Source organism: Bradysia coprophila, unplaced genomic scaffold (genome assembly GCF_014529535.1).
Source record: "Bradysia coprophila strain Holo2 unplaced genomic scaffold, BU_Bcop_v1 contig_235, whole genome shotgun sequence".
Taxonomy (NCBI): Eukaryota; Metazoa; Arthropoda; class Insecta; order Diptera; family Sciaridae; genus Bradysia; species Bradysia coprophila.
The window spans coordinates 3,004,799-3,024,250 of NW_023503496.1; the positions used below are offsets into that span (position 1 = coordinate 3,004,799).

At 37.4% G+C, this 19,452-nt stretch overlaps 3 long non-coding RNA genes across 3 annotated transcripts; all 3 read left to right on the forward strand.

Moving 5' to 3' along the window:
* Positions 1–4,924: 4,924 nt before the first annotated feature.
* LOC119077473 lies at positions 4,925–7,008 on the forward strand. Its single transcript, XR_005087810.1, has 3 exons — positions 4,925–4,985; positions 6,435–6,517; positions 6,642–7,008. It is a non-coding gene; the product is annotated as an uncharacterized LOC119077473 (long non-coding RNA).
* Positions 7,009–9,706: 2,698 nt separating this feature from the next.
* LOC119077470 lies at positions 9,707–11,296 on the forward strand. Its single transcript, XR_005087804.1, has 3 exons — positions 9,707–9,736; positions 10,200–10,267; positions 10,925–11,296. It is a non-coding gene; the product is annotated as an uncharacterized LOC119077470 (long non-coding RNA).
* A 4,614-nt stretch (positions 11,297–15,910) lies between these two features.
* Positions 15,911–18,325, forward strand: LOC119077472. Its single transcript, XR_005087809.1, has 3 exons — positions 15,911–15,952; positions 16,568–16,641; positions 17,780–18,325. It is a non-coding gene; the product is annotated as an uncharacterized LOC119077472 (long non-coding RNA).
* The last annotated feature ends 1,127 nt before the right edge of the window (positions 18,326–19,452 follow it).

A 19,452-nucleotide genomic window follows, 5' to 3' on the forward strand; every position in this document is an offset into this window, starting at 1 on the left:
ACTAAATTTTCCGATAGTTGAGTTAACCCAGGAAACTTCAAATGTGCCGAATTAAAAATCGCTAGATCAACACACGATAAAAACAATTTCCTTGGCTAGTTCAGCGAGCTGCTAATGTTGTAGATTATGGATTCATCTCACAAAAAGTTAGACGAAATAATTTACTTAATGAAGACCACGGTCATATATCTGAAATCAAACAACGTCAGGAATGTAATTTTACCCGTTTTCCCTGTCGATCTTGGATTTTATTGGATATTAATTCAATTCTCTGGAAAAGTATATCGGCAGCTAAAAAACGTCAAAATATTATCTCCATGACGTGAGTGGGGTACATGACGAATCGACTCTTCATTCGGAGAATTAATTAGCGATAAACAAAAAAGAATTTCATTACGGAAGAAATCTGACAGCCATTCAAATTATTCTGGCTGAGTTTTTTAATGTTTCATTTCAGTGCCATTCAATCAATTAAACCAACTGAAAAACTACTAAGATTAAAATAGTAGGTACATGCTGCTCCATGACTGTTGCCGAAAATCTAATTATTATTTTTTAAAACAGAAATATTTACTCCGTTAGCCCCACATAAATCAACAAATTTATTTAATCAAACATTTATTAAATGCCACCAACCGTAGCGTAGAAATGCATAAATCTCAAAAATCAAAATAGAAAATGCAAAACTCCATTAACATCCATCACGAAATTAGACATTTCTCCATTTCATATACAATCAAACAAGCAAAAAAGACACACTTCTGCCAGATATACATTATGTATAAAATCTAGACTGTTCACATTTGTGTGCAAGTGGACAAATTACTATATGCTTATGTGGTATACACATATTTACTATGAATATGCATACGTTATCAGTGCATGCAATGCATTACTATTTGCATAGAGATGTACATGATCAGCCCTCAACCCGAGCACGAACAGACGAGCATTTCCCGGTTCAACGTGTGAGGGATCCCATGATGTACAACAAGAACACTTACACATATCCCATGATATAACGAAATTGAGATGTAGTATTGACATAAGCAAAGCTTCGTGACTTAATAATGCGAGGTGCGAATCAATAACAAACAACTTTAACCGGATTGATGAAATTTTCTTTTTTTAGCCCTGGCTGTTAACATGGCTGTAGCGCGATGGGCAGGTATATTGAATGATCAGATAGTAATCAAACAGACTGGTGCGCAGCAATTATTAAAAACCGGGTGAATTGGTTCGTTTTGTATATTACACTATGTGAATCAAGATTGTGGTTTGAAAAGTGTCGCTGATCAAAATTCATAAGTGGCAGTTCGTTCATCGAACACGATATCAGCTAACATTGTCCGGAGAACCTTGTTTTTGGTTTACTTCCTCGAGTTAAATTAGTTTAGCAAAGCGTTCATTTATTTTATAAATTCTCTCAATATATGCTTAACATTTATTCAACAACTAATTGTTGTGACAATTACCAAACCGTTTATACATATAGTTGGTGACCTGTTCTAATATATAATTACTCACCTACACACCCCCCACTATATTTTCTTGTTAAAAACTGAACTTGAAGAAAATATTTTTTTTGTTAATTTGAACTTTTCTTATCAAACTAAATGGCGTCATAAAGTATTTGGTTCTCATTTCCTTCTGGATAAACTTGTTTTAATTTGTTTTTAAATATTGACAAAAAATTGTTGATTGAGACTAACTCTACTACATATGGTGACGCGAATAAGACCTAATTCAAATTTTTCTTTTGTTTTACTGTCAAATTTGACAGCTGGAGTAATAAATGTACTGATTCCGACGGTTGCTACGTTTTTAATCCAATTCATGCCGTAAGTGTGTCTGAAATTTGTATTTTTAAGTGAACGATTCGATGAAAAAGTGAACCGAAAAATTCATTTCAACGCAAAGGACCTAATTCAAATTGTTCTTTCGTTTTACTGTCCAAGTTTGACAGTATAACAAAAGAAAATTATGAATTCACGCCGCAAGTGCGGTCGAAATTCAAAATGGAAAAAGCGGAGGTTTTTCTGACGTAATGTCATTTTCATACTATACTATTACAATTATTATACAATGAAGCGTTTAAATGTATTTTCGGGTTCACTTTTTCATCGAATCGTTCACTGAAAATTCAAATTTTAGGCACACTTACGGCGTGAATTAGACCTCTTTCGCGTTGCTATGTAGTAACAGGTTGCTGTGAAAGAGCAATTCACTCCAAAATAATTTTTATAATTTTTTATATGTTCAGTTGGGACTGTAGCCCGTTGGATAAATTTGCAATAAATAAATTAAAATAGGCACAAGCACAAGAACAGATTTAAAATAAGGAGTTGGTATCATACCACGCACTGCGTGGACCAAAATAAAAGGCTTTTTGATTGTTAAAACAATCTGTTGTTGTGCCTGTTCTCGGAGTGTGTTGGAAAGAGTCGGTCGCTAGAACGTTTTTTGATCAATTCATTGCTTTTTTAATAAATGTTCATCGGCTACAGTTCTTACCATAAGACATTTTTAATTTCTGCTAATTTCATCCACAGTTGTCCCCGTTGTGCGACCAAAACATCTTACAAATAACAAATACCTTAACAGGTCTCTTACCGAGTGACAATTTATTTGCTAAAAAGACAGGCAAAACAACCGATCGATGTGAATAATATTGTCGTCGGAGGTTCTGTTCTGCCCAAGTTGTTGTTTAAGATGCTTTGAATTACATTGCAGGTGGCCTGCACTTAACCCGTATTTAAAACAATAGGAATGCAGCCAAGTGCAATTATACCGTTGTAGGTGTTGTTACTACAGCACACAGTTTGAGTGTTACAAGTAGTAACGCTTACCGCGGCACCTACAACCGGCACTGCGAGCGGTGAGCACTGAAATCCAACGTCTCCCACAATGTTGTTTCAAATTAAGAAGTACGTCCGTCAAGCCCCAGAGACCCTTTAATCCCGATAATCCGTTTGTTAGAACATTTCGGATGAGATTAATCTGATCCGGGCTGAGTTTATCCTTGGCGGATACTTTATTGCAACATTCTAAAGACCCAGTTGAACATGCAATGACATCAGGCTGTTTCTGCAAATTATAAAGTTTTCGCCGTCTTTAATTCGACATGCGTGAGACAGTTCTCCTCTCCAACATCTCAAATCTAGTGCTTATATTGCAAATAATGGTTTTAACCTTTGCTTACCGATGGGTCCATCGTTTTCCTTATCGCAATTACCGTTATTTGGTCGGCACGGAGTAACAACTTTGGACGGCACAAAAGTACGGCTAATGCTGCCAATAGTATATGTTGCATAATTTTCTGCAAGAAAATTCAAAGTCAGTACATCGTTGATAGTAGGCAAGTCTGACATTTTACAGATTTCTTGATTAGACATTTTGATTATCAATTCGTTGGGTTCATATTTAGCAGATTTGATTAGGAAATGGGAAGTAGCTAGAGAAAGAATAGAAGCTCGCCATAGAGGCAATGTTTTCGTCAGAAGTTGATTTCATCAATTCTTACCAAAGTGATTCCAACAGATTTCTAACTAATATGTCGCTTGGCCGTTGAATCGATCTATTTATAGAGAAAATGTGATAATCTTCAACACTTTATTTTATGTTTATGACTTCCTAGTACGCAGCAGAGAGCAGCATTTTCATGATGGAAAAATTAATCGAAAATCGTGATCGATGTAACGATCGTGCCGTAAGAAAGGCGGAAATACAACTTGAAAGCCATAACAGAATCACCGCTAAAGAGACCTAATTTCCCGACAGAGTAAAATAAACCAGGCAGAAGAGCTTGATTTGATTAAGGACCTGAATTATCTAGTAGCCCTATATTTTTTCCTGCATACCGACTTCGCTTAACCTGAGACGAAAAGTCATGGATGCACCTTGCAATAGTTATTTGGATCACAAGGGACGAAAGTAAAGAAATTCAACCGTGTGCGAGAGTTGCTGCCCGCGCCGAAGGCAAGGGCTGCAATCGCACAGGTTGAATTTCTTTACGTCGTCCCGTGTGATCCACATAACTTTATATCACGAGAACTACGAAAATTGTAATTGAGGCACATAAACTCGAAGAAATGCGTTATAGTATGATGAATTAAACCAAAATATGGTGACATTTGCGGGGGTCCAGGGGGCGGCAGCCCCCTGGTATAAGAAAATAATAATATTATCAACCATCACAACAATCAGACGTAAAAACAACAACAATATCCTTTGAATTATTCGTCATCAACTTTGTATGCTAACATTAATCAGAGCACTGGCGCACGGTTTGTTCAATATTGATCAAAGTAAACATCTTGACAAGATTTGACTTTCGCATTATGTACATCGACTTTCGCATTATATACATAGACTTTCGCATTATGTATTAACCGATTTCGATACATAACTTGCATTTTTTTACTTTCGCTTCCCGTTTGGGAACCGAAAATTACAATTTTCGTAGTTCGTGTGATGAAAATTAATTCGATTTCTGTCCGTGATTATTTGAGTTCATTTTCAAACAGTGTATTTGACGTTTCAAAAATGCACCGCTACTGCCTGGTTTATTTGACTCCGCCTCCACTTTGCTAATTTTCAATTTTCTTTTGTTCTTTTCTGTCATGTTTGACAGCGGAACAAAAGAAAATGTTGCATTAGGTCTCCTTTGCGGTAATTTGTGAGGCTGAAGTAACTTTCCACAAAATTTCGCTATTTGGCGAGTCTATCAACTTATTCTTACTCCGAAAAATGTCTTTAGAAATAAGACCATCACTTCATTGTACGGTTGATGATTCACCATTCACGTTTTAATGAACTTAAGTTAATTACCTCCGTACGATTTTCGTGTAATTGACGGACATAAAAGCGTCTTCAGTCGTGTATTTGGAAGACATAAAAAGTAGCAATTTTCTATAAATTGCTTGATTGAACTGTGGAGCAATAAGAAAGAGACATTCGTGATTCCGGTTGATAAAATTGTTTTGGTAAAAGATCAGCAGCTTTGGGCTTTGTTAATTTTTAAAATTTTAATTCACTTTGTAAGTGCGCTTTAGAATTTGAATTTTAAGTGAACGAATGACCGAAAAATGAACGAAAAACTAAATTTCAACGCTTTCTTATATGAGAATGAGACCCTCTCAAGTAAGGTTCTGAAAGAACAGGTTAAGACAGCCACGAAGGTTGTTGTCACCGAAATTGATAAACGCACTCAGTACCAAAGTATATAAACACTGAAGGTAATGCAGACCCTCAGCGGATCAGAGAAATTACGGATCCAAACTTTCAGGTGAATTCACGCCCCGTTAGTGTGCCTAAAATTTGAATTTTAAGTGAACGATTCGATGAACGAATGACGCTACGTTAGAAAGACCTCCGCACTTTCCATTTTGAATTTCGACCGCACTTACGGCGTGAATTCATTTTCGTATGTTGTCTACCTTAGACTTGTGCAACATGACGGCCCTAAATCCTTCCAATTCACCACTAAATACAACTTGACGCAAACGAATTTTATGTGTGTGCAACATAACGCCGCTAAATCGTTCCTAATTCACCACTAGATGCAACTTGACGCAAACGAATTCAATTACGTGTGCAACATGACAGAGCTAATATTCACCTGAAAGTTTGGATCCGTGTGTAACTGTGGCTTTTATTTGCATTACCTTCAGTGTTTATTTACTTTGCTCAGTACAGACTTTGTGTAAAATCAACTTGACGAAAAAGTTTTTTTTAGGAAAATTTGGATTCTTTTTGTTAAGTTGTTCTTATCATATAAATTTCGTAGCCATTGACGCAATTTGTTCAACTCAAGAGTTGTCTGAACCTGTTCTTTCAGAACCTTGCCATCAAGTCCCTTTTTGAATTGTCAGCGCACTTACGACGTGAATTGGCCCAATTATGTACTTTGACGATACACTAAACTGGAAATTAATGGGTGTACGAACTAAACTACCAAGTCTAGCTACGCATATCAACTCGAACAAGAACTAATACAAATCTGTTATTTCTGTGTACAACTGTCAACTGTGACAGTAGAACAAAACAAAAACTTGAATTAGGTCTTCTTCGCGTTGCCACCCAACTCAAAAAGTTCGAAAAACGTATACACGTGGCAAGACACAGTAGATTCGCGATCGTGAGCATACGTTTCTCGAATTTTTCTGACGTTTATTTTCATCAGGGCTACGTTCCGTGTGGCTAGAGTAAGTCTACCGCAACACGAAAGAGACCTAATTCAAGTTTTTCTATTATAAGCTTGTCAAAATTGACGATCATACGTACGTAGAAAAGAAAATTTTTGAATTAGGTCTCGTTCGCGATGCTATGTGCAATGAATAGTAGTCCCCTATTTGGCATCTGTCGACTCTGTTCACTTTTGCCGGAAGTACGTTGGATCTACACATGTGACGCCATATGTATCTTTCTTACAGAAAAACCATGAACCCTAGTTTTTTTGCAATTTTATTCGTATTGTGTGCCGTTCGAAACACATATTGCGGTGGTGGCCCTAAGGGTAAGTAGAAACGTAAATTTGTTCTACTTTATTATGTCAAGGGAAAGACCTGAAAGACCAATGCTCTCTCTATCTCTCTTTCTTGAATAGTGTTAAGAAACTGATGTTTTATCTCTTTTCACAGGAGACTATATGAAATGTGAGGGTGGGGAAGTGAAATGTTGTAATCAGTACGGGAAAAAGGAAGAGCTAGATCTTTCTAAAGCATTGGGGCTTCTCGCTATACTAAGTCTTAAGGATGTCGTTGGTAACATTGGACTACAGTGCTCACCGGTCACAGCATCTGTTATTGGCGGTGGAGGAAGTGGACAAAGTTGTACCCAACAAACTGTATGCTGTAGTGGTAACAACTTCAATGGTTTAATCGCCCTCGGTTGTACGCCTATTAACCTAAATTTAGGCTAAATGCAGCTGCCGTATTTAACATTCTTCTGACTGATGCTTTATTGCTTGAAATACTATTGTGTGCGACGAAAATAAATTAATTTCGAGTGACAATTGGTTTTCTTTTTTCAACAAATGTATAATAACGATAGTAAAGCACAGGCATTCCAGAAATGCGCTTCAAGCAAATTACTATTTTGTATTAACATTTCTTTACAGTGTTTGATACACTGTTCACTTTCAGTACTCTATTTAGAGTACCATTCATGCTTAAAGTGCGCTGTTTCCACGGAAAATTTAGCGAAGAGGTGATTTTTAATGAAAAAGTTAGTGAAATAACAAGAGACTTTTCAGGAGTTGTTGCGTCCCATTTTTACAATTGATGGCAACATTACAAAAATGAATTCACCTAAAATCGGTTGCGTTTTACTTAAGTTATCGTGTACACGGTCAGATAGAGAGACAGACAGACATTTTTTTATTGTGGATTCGTTATCTATGACCATAGGCAAATGCTTCGCCCGTACCGTTAGCTTCGAATTTTTCACATGTTACAAAGGGCATGGACAGGGTACAGGGTACAGGGTCGTGTGGGGTGTCATTAGAAAGGTAATCACATGTACTATTGAGACGAATAGGGACTTGATGGTTTTAAAATTCATCCACACTGAAATATGTGCAGTTGAAGTTTTCAACCGAAGACTACACTGTTCTTGCAGAAATTTCTCGAGGTGCACAAAACGTACATGGTCATTTGAAAGGTAATTTTATGTGCTTTTAGGCCAAATAGGATGGGGTTTGGATGCATATGCGATGAAACAGAAGTTGAACTGTTTAAGTCCCCATGTTTCATCGCATTGTTCAAATGTTAGAATTTTCGTACTACGCGCAAAAGTCCATGTTCAAATTTAACAATTTCCATTCTACGCGCAAAGGTCCATCTGAAATGTAACAATTTTGCATTCTATGCGCAAAAGTCCATGTTCAAATCAAGGCTTTATACTTTGGGGAGGTCACGCAGATCGCCATTTTATTAGATACGCGGGAACACACCTTTTCCATACAAACAAATTCACCAAAATTGAATTTGTATGGCGTGGTGAAATTTTCGTATGAAACGTGGTGTGTAACCCGCGTATCTGCATCTGCGTGACCTCCCCAAAGTATACAGCCTTGGTTCAAATGAATGCAAAATTGTAACATTTGAACATGGACTTTTGCGCGTAGTACGAAAATTGTTACATTTCAGATGGACTTTTGCGCGTAGAATGCAAAATTGTAACATTTGAACATGGACTTTTGCGCGTAGTACGAAAATTGTTACATTTCAGATGGACTTTTGCGCGTAGAATGCAAAATTGTAACATTTGAACATGGACTTTTGCGCGTAGTACGAAAATTCTAACATTTGAACAATGCGATGAAATATGGGCACTTAAACATTTCAACTTCTATTTCTCGGTAGGCGGTTTTTCAAAAGAATCCTTCATGGTGTTCTTATAAATGGGGGCTTCGTACAAGGCTAAAAATTTCAAATTTGGGTTCCTAAAATTACTTCGTTTTTTTGAGAGGTACTTCGTACGTACAACTTTCTCTTCACATTTTACGAATCATTACCGTCCCGTATTAAACGACTGCTGACTGTCAGATCGGCGAACCACCTTTATCCCAGGTTCTGAAAGAACCAGGTTAAGACAACTCTGAGTTGATCACGAAGGCGGTGACACACAAATTGAGTTCAGCGGCTACGAATTTTGTATGAAAAAGGTACTACACAACGGCGTCAGATTTAATTTCATGCACATCTATGTTCACACACTACACTACACATTCAATCTAGCATGCTACACAACATAAAGGCGTTCGAAGTAAATATCATTTTGTCTTAACCCGTGGCTTTGGCGCTAGAGCTCTCGACTCATAATCGTCCCGTATTCAAATCTGCGGCTGGGCAAGATGAGTCCTCCTTTATTCGCTTTCTATGTAACACTTACTCGTAGAAATTCTAATATAGTCCGTTGCCAATTTGCAACGTTAAAAATATCGAAAGTCTTATAAGACTATAGTCGTTGTGTATGGAAATTAATAGGACTTTCGATATTTTTAACGTCACTTTCATTTGTTCACCTTCAAACATATGTGCAAACTTTGCTTTAAAAGTGTATATTTCGGAGCTATGAGCGTTTTAAGCTTTTGAGCTATGTGACCCTTTAACTCGGAAAATATGGCAGATAGAAAGTTCGTTTGAAAGACAAAGTTATAGAGTTTTGGATTTTAGTCAACGCATTTTTCATGGTTTCTCCCAAAACTCACACATTTGCTAGCTATGAGCGTTTTAAGGCCCTAGTTGTCTTTCGGCTGAGTTTAACAGGTGGATGCAATCGTACTATTCTGCAGAGCCCAATCTATTCGATCGAAAAGATGACTCTGAAAAGATTTTTTGAATCATTTTTTTCACTATCCTCATAATCTGCCATCCGTTACGCGATTTTTTTTACGTGCCGAAACTGTTAGCGTCACCCCCACCGACATCAGTCCTTTTGTAAGAGGATAAAGGGACTTGCGTCACACTTCACACTTGTAAGTGGTTTTTGGGCTATTTCAATTAACGAAATTTGTGCAGGGACTTTTCCATTTTGCAATGCAGCTAGATTGATATTTTCTTATCTGAAGCTTTCACGATTATTTTAACTGTGTTCACACGATCTTCGTGTACTCGACAGTCATAAAAGTGTCATTCGGCGTGTACTCCAAAGTCATAAGTCACTATAAATTGGTTGATTAAACCGGCGAACCGTCAGAAGTAACATTCAACTCAGTTCGATAACTATTTTGGTAAGGAATCAATTCGTGAAATTGGAAAAAAAAAATCAATTTTTAGTGAGAATTGTCGTTTGGCAACAAGAACTGACGGACATTTTTTTAGAGCTGTAGCACCTCAAGCATGAGTAGAACTCCAAATAGAGTACTGAAACGGGACAGTGTATGAAATAAGTTTTGGCACTGTAAAAATTTTCATACAAAATAGTACTCTGTTTGACAGCTGTCACTCGAAGCACTTTTGTCAAAGCAAAGAAATGCTAATGCGGCACTTTACTACCGGGCCGTATTACCATTTTTCTACTTGCAGCTCTTAATTTTAAAAATGGACATTTGGTTCTTAGGATAGACTTGCATAAACTTGAGCTAATATTAGTTCCGAGTCTACAGTCTATCACTACCTTGTTACTTTTCGAAACTTCGTTGCACCTGAATTGTTATGGCTCCAAATTTTATTTTTATCTTCTTTCTTTTACAGACTAACCATGATCCATAAACTGTTTGCATTTTTTTTCGTTTTGTGTGCCGTACAAAATGCGTTGGGAGGTAATTTCATGAATTATATTCCGAATGTGCAGTGGCATGTGAATTCGAGGCGAACGCCACCTTTTTCATTTATTTGAATCAAAAAATTGCATATAAGCCCGTGCTATCTGGCGCAATATTGGAACACAAGTGAATCATAGTCAATCATTCTAAAAGAAAGGTGTCGTTGGCATCGAACTTATATGCCTTATCGCCATGCGTTTTACTGGCTATTTAGAGAGCGACGTATAGTGTTAAGCTTGACATTAGAACAAAAGCATTCTGTCAATTTTGCACTATACCTCGCCCATACGCCGCTCTTTAAATGGCCAGTTACATGATGAACATTTCAAGAGTTTGAAGAGAAACAGCCGACGTTATTAAAAGCGTTAAATTTTGATGCACTCTATGGGATAACGCGCGACAACTTTTGGTGCGTGTAATTACTTTTCAAAAAAAAAATTGTAGATTTGACGCGTCAAAATGACTATTGGATAAAAGGAATTTCGCGAATAAGGTAATCGATTCCTAATTTGTCCATTCAATCAGTATTTTGATTCTTACATGCGACACTTGATGGATAGTAATACCCTCTCTAGCAAACAAACTTGCCGCTATGTAGATAGGTTGCTAGAGAGGGTATTGTGGATAGATAACCATTTTATTGCCCTTTCACAGGAGACGTTATGAAATGTGATGGAGGAGCTGTACAATGTTGTAATAAATTTGGCTCAAAAGAAAAGCTAAAACCGTCTCAATTCGTGTTGGCTTTAATTGGATTAAATTTTCAAGAAATCATTGGCGACATTGGACTAGGATGCACACCAATCGCAGCGGGGGTTGTTGGTGGCGGAGTAAGCGGACAAAGTTGCACTCAACAAACTGTGTGCTGTCAAGATAACGACTATTATGGATTAATCGCCACGGGTTGTTCAGCTTTTAACTTAAATGCAGGATAAATGCTGTCCATTGTGAAGTGGATGTCAGAGATATTTGATTGATGTTTAATTCGCGTAAAATTATGAATGCGACGAAAATAAAATAAATTTCAAGGCAAAAATGGAGAGTTTTATTTCTTTCTTTCCACGCTGGCTGTGTTTTGTACCGTAGAAGAGAGACGTGCGCCGACCGAATTTATTATATTTATGTACCGAAGTGCGATCAAAGTAGTGCATAAATGGATTTTCATATATACTTTTGCGCACTAGTGCGCAAAAGTTACTTTTGGAAAAATGCAGATCCCATTCCTGTACATAAAATCTTGTTGCTAACTTGTGACTTAACTGGAATTTTGCGCATACGATGTGTTGTCAACCTCGGATTCGCCTCGGGTTGACAATTTTCACACCTATTGCGCAAAATTTGCATTTAGGCACATGTTAGCAAAATAGCTATCATCGCACTGTCGACGATGGAGCTTTAAAATGTCCTAGATAATACAGTAACAGCACACTTCCTAAAGTATAAAACCTTGCTAACATTTACATGCTTCTAAAGATAAGGCGAGAACACAGATTGTGAAAAATGGCTGGAATATTGACCCTCTGCAATATGATTGAAAAATTCCGCGCGACGTTTTGAATGTGTGAACTTAAGTTTCTGTTTTATGTGATTAATTGATAATTTATTAGTTGAAGTCCAATATTTCGCATCCCAGAGCGAAAAAGAAATATTTTCAACTAATAACTAACCAATAAATCACATAAAACAGAAATTTTATTTCGCATGTTCAAAACTTCGCGCCGCAATTTTTCAATCATTTTGCAGAGTGTCGACTTTTCAGTCATCTTCCAATTATTTTTCACGAACTGTGTATTCGTCTATACTCGAAAACTTTGGGTCCCTGACTTCTTTTTAGCCCCGTACGAAGTACTGGGGGCTTATAAGATTAATATGCCGTTTGTAACACGTCGAATTGGAAGCAGACAGTAAGGGCAAAGCATTTGGTTATGTTCATAGACTACGAATCCGCAATAAAAAAAATGTCCGTCCGTCCGTCCGTCCGTCCGTCCGTCCGTCCGTCCGTGACCCCTCTAGCTTGAGCAAATCACAACCTTTTTTCAAAATTCTTTTTTTCCCCGATTGGTATCGACAAAAGTAAGGTCAAGTTCGAAAATGGGCATGGTAGGGTCGGCCCTTCCAGAGCTAGGGCCCTATAGGTGTTTTTCAGTCTTTCGACGATATCTACCGAAATACGCACGCAATAGATGCTTGTGATATATCAAATGAAAGGTATTGACGAGTAGAACAAAGTTGCTGAACATTGTTTTTGTGTAGGATGCAACGCGAGCTTGTTGGTAGGCTCAAAGGTCGTTACTCGGCCCTAAGAGTTTTTTCCACATAAATCGAGTAAATCTCATCCGATTTTGCCAGATTTAGTTTTTTATGGAAGGTAATTGAATACCGAAAAGAACGTGGCGAAAAAAGTTTCAAATTTGGGCCCTTGGACTAAGGCCGCTACTCGGCCCTAAGTGTTTTTTGCACATAAATCGAGTAAATCTTATCCGATTTTGCCAGATTTAGTTTTTTATGGAAGGTAATTGAATACCGAAAAGAACGTGGCGAAAAAAGTTTCAAATTTGGGCCCTTGGACTAAGGCCGCTACTCGGCCCTAAGTGTTTTTTCCACATAAATCGAGTAAATCTCATCCGATTTTGCCAGATTTAGTTTTTTATGGAAGGTAATTGAATACCGAAAAGAACGTGGCGAAAAAAGTTTCAAATTTGGGCCCTTGGACTAAGGTCGCTACTCGGCCCTAAGTGTTTTTTGCACATAAATCGAGTAAATCTTATCCGATTTTGCTAGATTTAGTTTTTTATGGAAGGTAATTGAATACCGAAAAGAACGTGGCGAAAAAAGTTTCAAATTTGGGCCCTTGGACTAAGGCCGCTACTCGGCCCCAAGTGTTTTTTGCACATAAATCGAGTAAATCTCATCCGATTTTGCTAGATTTTGTTTCATTTGAGAGATAATTGAATGCCGAATTGAATGATGGCAAAAAAAGTTTCAAATTTGGGCCTTTGGACTAAGGCCGCTACTCGGCCCTAAGTGTTTTTTGCACATAAATCGAGTAAATCTCATCCGATTTTGCTAGATTTAGTTTTTTATGGAATCTAATTGAATACCGAAAAGAACGTGGCGAAAAAAGTTTCAAATTTGGGCCCTTGGACTAAGGCCGCTATTGGGCCCTAAGTGTTTTTTGCACATAAATCGAGTAAATCTCATCCGATTTTGCTAGTTTTGGTTTCATTTGAGAGATAATTGAATACCCAATAGAAAATAATATCGTAAATTGTTGGTTTTATTTGAGAGGTACTTCGTACGGGCTTTCGTAATTGCGCTATGCGCAATTTTAAAAATGAACACTTTCAGTAAATTTGACCATGCCCAACTTGACTTGCATTTTGGTAACAGACGCATTAGAGGGTTGTAGACGTATTAGGGTTCCGGGCGTATTACGGCTACGGACGTATTATGGTTACGAACGAAATAGGATTACGGGTCGTACGGGGCTAAGTCGCAGCAAACGCTCCGACTGTTCTGATGCCTTGTTTTTTGAAAGGTTATTGTAGAATTGTATTGGGACTATAATGATGTGACACACAAAGCAGTATGTGATTAATCGTTAATCAGTATGATTACGCACTTATACGCAAGACCCAACTCATCGTGTGTGTAAAACCAAGGCTGTTTACTTGGGGATGTCACGCAGACAGATCGCCATTTTATAAGATTGACGAAAGCACATAAATAAGAAATCATCTACTATGAAGTTGTCAAAATTGAAGAATCCACCTACTACGAAAATGTATGAAACTGTCAAAGTTTGTGTGTGTCACCAACTTTGAACACATGTTAGGATCTTAGGAACAAGATTTGGTGTTTTTGTCTTACGGAATAATGTTTGTTTATATATCCTAGGTGAACAATTTTTTCGGGGAATCACACCGCGTATGCGATAAAGTTGTTTATCTACCTAGGTGAGATAATAGAACATTGTTGAGATGTCAAATGAGCTGTCATTTTCACAAAGCTAACCACAATGTTACAAAAATTTATATGGAGCTGTCATTGTTTGAGGCTAGCTTTGTGAAATTGACAACTCATTTGACACTATTTTGAGAGAAGAGACCGTTGTTTGACACTGATCTATAGCAGTGAAAAAGTACTATTATTTCGCCGTCGGTAGATAAAATAGCGTATTCACCTCGGTCCAAACGTTCATTTAAACACTTGGGGTTATAACATTCGCCTCGGCTCATGCAATGAGGGATTCTTTTGAATTTCGACTGACCGAAATGGGTGCTATTTATTCCGGGACTTTTTTTATATATGCCTAGTTAGGCCTTGGTGCCTAGGCCCCAAAACCAGTCTCAGATATTTTTGATCTTCCATACCTGGTTTGAGAAATTTTCCGGAAGTCATATTTTCGTCCGTTTATCATCAGATTTTTTGAAGGTAATATTTGCCCCAGGAGTACTCGACGTCAGCTTTCCAACGAACCCATACACGCCCGTGTCCTCATCACCTTACGGAAATGAAATACGGATTACGAAACCCCATTTTTCGACTTTTGGCCGCTTACAGCCAGGTATGGAAGATAAAAAATATCTGAGACTGGTTTTGGGGCCTAGGCACCAAGACCTAACTAGGCATTACTTTTATTGTGTTTAGTATCAATTGAAAGGTAATACCAGTTTGTGGACGTTCAAAATCAGTGGCTTAATATCTGAAAATTATGCTTATTATGACTGAAATTTTACACACGCCGTTTTTTCGGATTTTTGAATCACTGTGGCGTCTGGTGAACAGTCTCCGAAACGCACCTCATCTGAGGATGAAATATCGATTTATGAGGTTCATTTTTCGTGTTTTGTGTAGTTAATCAAGGCACACGAGTTTCACATTGACCTACAACGATTGCGTGAACATTTTCTGTCGAAAATTTCCCAATAAATTCATCCCTGTGAAACTCTGACGACGACATAAAGAGTTTTGGGGTACTCGAAAGTGGCGTGGAACGAAATTTTAAAGAGCGTCCCAAAATGCACGTATTTGAATCGGTTTGAAAATGTAAGAAATAGACTAGTTTTAATCTTTTGCTAGAATTTTTATGATTCGTTGAAGATTATAAGATGTATGAGAAATCACTGACCCGGCATGATGCAAACAATTTTATCTTATTCGCGATTTGCACGTAATGTAGGTGACACTTCTTCCTACGTTGAAAAATTTGAATATCGGACAAAAATAAGTTCAACTTTTGCTCACTACACATTCACCCGCACCCTTCATTGCAATTCGTCAATATCCATTATTAGTATTAGCGATATTCAAAGTGATACACGCCGCGCCGCAGGTGTGCTGACAATTCAAAATGGAACGTGCAGGTTTCTTAACGCAGCGTTAAACTGACGCATTCGCATTTAAAGCTTTCCAGTTGGCGAAACTAGTTTCAATTAACGTTTGTGCAACAAACTCAAGGCCATCATTTTGCAATGCAGCTGGTAGCCCTAGATCCATATTTTCTTATCTGATGGCTTCACGATTATTTTACCTGTCTTCACACGAACTTCGTGTACTCGACAGTCATAAAAGTGTCTTCCGGCGTGTACTCCGAAGTCATAAAATCATTTACTATAAATTGGTCGATTAAACCGTCGAACCGTCAGAAGTAACTTTCAATTCAGTTCGATAACTATTTCGGTAAGGAATCAACTCGTGGAATTGGAAAAAATAATCAATTTTTAGTGAGAATTGTCGTTTGTCAACAACTGCCAATGCGGCACCTCACTGTTTGGCCGTATTACCATTTTCCTATTTGCACAAACATCAACTAATATTAATTTCGTGTCTACAGTCACAGCATTGTTTATAGCATGAAATCACGAAAAATTGCGCTAAATTGCTATTCCTTAATATTAATGCTTGTTTTCCACTTACCAGAAAGTACTCAGTGTAAGAGACAAAATAGAATTTTTTCAATTTTTGGTTTGATTATTTGACAGCTTGCTCTGTCACGGAGTACTTTTTACTTTGTCACAGAGAAACCATACCTAAATATTTGATTATCAGGTGATGAAGGAACGTTATCTAAAAACATAATAAAAATTACGGCCGTAGCGCAATTTTATCAAATTCCAGTTGCGGAAATTTGGAGTGTAACAACAGTACAAACAATCCTAAGCGGTAAATCATCAGTAAAGCCTCTAAATTTGACACCTATCAATTCTGTGTTCATGCTAGGAGCAGTGCTGTGCTGCAGTCTATCAACATCTTGCTGCTTTTCGTTGTATTTTATTTTATCTTCTTTTTTTGCAGACCAACCATGATGCATAAAGTGTTTGCAGTTTTTTTCGTATTGTGTGCCGTTCAAAATGCGTTGGGAGGGGGAGGTAATGCCATAAATATTGCGTTTTACATGAAGAAGAGTTTGCGTTTGAGATGCAGTTACATTTGCCACTCTGTTCAGTATCCGATTGGTTGAAATTTGACAGCTGACGTTATTTAACGCATTAAGAGCGCTCACCCCTTGGCAATTTTCTAGCCTACATTTGTGCGCAAAAATATTCGTTTTTAAAGCATGCACAAATGTGTTACTTTTAAGGGAAAAATTGATTTGTGGATGATAACTTTGGTTTCTCCAAGTGGGTTAAGTTATCGACCACAAACGAATTTTTCCCTTAAAAGTAACACATTATTGCGTGCTTGAATGGTTAACGTTTTCAAAAAGAGATTTTGATTCAGAGAAATCATCGAAAAGCGAATATTTTTGCGCACAAATGTAGACTAGAAAATTGCCAAGTGGTGAGCGCTCTTAAGTTTTTCCTCCATCTGATTTCACCATAGCCCTGTCAAGCACCGAAGCTGACTTTGACATCATTTCACCAACTGGTTATATTGACTTATACAACCAGTCGGTGAAATGAACTTCTCATACAATTTTTTACATTAGCTGAGAATTGTGAAAGATGGCCCATACATTTTGTGTCAAATTTTCATTTCGCCACTCGGCTGCATACTTGACTTAAGAGTCAAACCACATCGAAACTTTTTGTCGTGAAGTGACAGTTTTGACATTTTTGACGTTGTCATTATTGACGTCTGAAAATTGTTGTCATAACCTCAATTGAAAACGTGAACTGTACACAAAACTTGTCTGGAAACAATTAATTTTGAATAATATCACAGTGTTATCGTATCCTTATTATAGTATTTACGATAATACTGTAATGTTTTTCAAAATTAATTGTTTTAAGACAAGTTTTGTGTCCAGTTCACGTTTTAAATTGAGGTTATGACGAAATTTTTCAGATGTCAAAAATGACAGTGAAAATCCGTGACAACTAATTATTATTTTTTGAAAGAAAAATTTATCTTTGAGGCGTGAAAATGCCTTTTGGATAAAGAATTTCGTGTAGTTACTTTGATAAAAAATAGGAAATCGATTTTTAATTTGTCCGATCAATCAGTATTTCAATTCGGTCGTACGTCACTTGACGGATAGATAACCATTTTATTGCCCTTTTATAGGAGACGAAGTGAAATGCGATGGAGGACCTGTACAATGTTGTAATAAATATGGGACAAAAGAAGAGCTGAAACCTTCTCAATTCTTGTTGGCTTTACTTGGAATAAATTTGCAAAGCATCGTTGGCAACATTGGAATGGAATGCTCACCGATCGTAGCGGGGATTGTTGGTGGTGGAGTAGGCGGGCAAAGTTGTACTCAACAAACTGTGTGCTGTGAAAATAACAACTTTAGTGGATTAATTGCCCTCGGTTGTATACCTATTAACATCAATGGTTAAGGCTTGATTTCCACTTAAAAATTTTCGTCGTAAAAGCTTCGTGAAGAATTTTTATTGGTTAAAAAACGAAAGAGACGAATTTCAACCAATAGCAATCCTTCACGGTGTTCTATTACGGCGAACACTTTTAAGTGGAAACTAGACTTAAATGCCGTCCATTCTGAAGTGGATGTCAGAGATATGATAAAATGCAGCAGCCGTTTTTCCTCTGACTGATGTTTATTTCTCGTAAAATTATGAATGCGACGAAAATAAAATAAATTTCAAGGCAAAAATGGAGAGTTTTATTTCTTTCTTCGCAAGAAGTGAAGAGGTGGGGCTGGCACTGGCGGTGTTTTATTTTATTTGCCGCGCAAATCACCGATAGAGCTTTCCCTTAAAATATACAACCTTTCTAATACTTGCTTGAAACGATACTCGAGTACGTTCATCATTTAATAAAGCTGAAGGAAATCTCATACAATTTTCGACGAATCAGACTGGACCTTATTATTACAAGGTATTTAGTTGTAACTGAATATTCACGCTCAAAACTATCACTAGACATAAATATGAGGTGTCGTCATAGAATTGGCACTTGAAGTGCACTGAAGGAGCGTCACTTTTCTATGAAAAAGTAAAGATCACGAGTTGTCATGTGAGTTACAAAAATGTTTTCACGTTTAAAAAACGAATCCACGACATAAACAGGCAAAAAAAAACGTGCGTCAAATAACGCATGAAAGTGACATCTATGATACAGACCCGTCATACACCGAATTCAGTAACTATACATTGACAAATGTGACTCCACAAAATTAAAATGTAAAGTATGCACGGTAGCTCAATTGGTTAGAGCATCCACCCCGGCAAGGTGAAGATTGTAGGTTCTTGTTCAACTTGTGCATCAATTTTTCATTTCAAATACATGTTCACAAGTACATTCGATATTTTTAACGTTACGCTTTGGCAACGGACCATCGGAGGATCATATGAGTCAGTATTATGTAGTGTGCTTGGGCATTGTCAACATACTTTAAACTTGATGTTAAACGTGAAGAATCGAGCGTCTTTATTCATTGTTAGTCCCTTGTAAGTCCGGGGGCTACAAGCGCATCCGTTTTAGGTCCTTACAATCAATTCTCTTCTTTAATGCGTCAGTTTGATGCCTCTCAAATTTTACTTTCGAATTGTCAGTTAACCTGCGTTAATTCGATCGACAATTTTCATCTGTCATTGTTATCCGATATTGACCAACCACTTAAGAGACTTAAGAGAAACGATTCGTTGATTTTCAAATAACATTCTTTAAGTGACGACATATTTTGGATGAATGAATCATCGTCAGGACTAAGGTAAAGTACGCTCAGGTGCTGGCCTCGTCACTCTCATTCATACTAAACTAAAGTAAAGTGC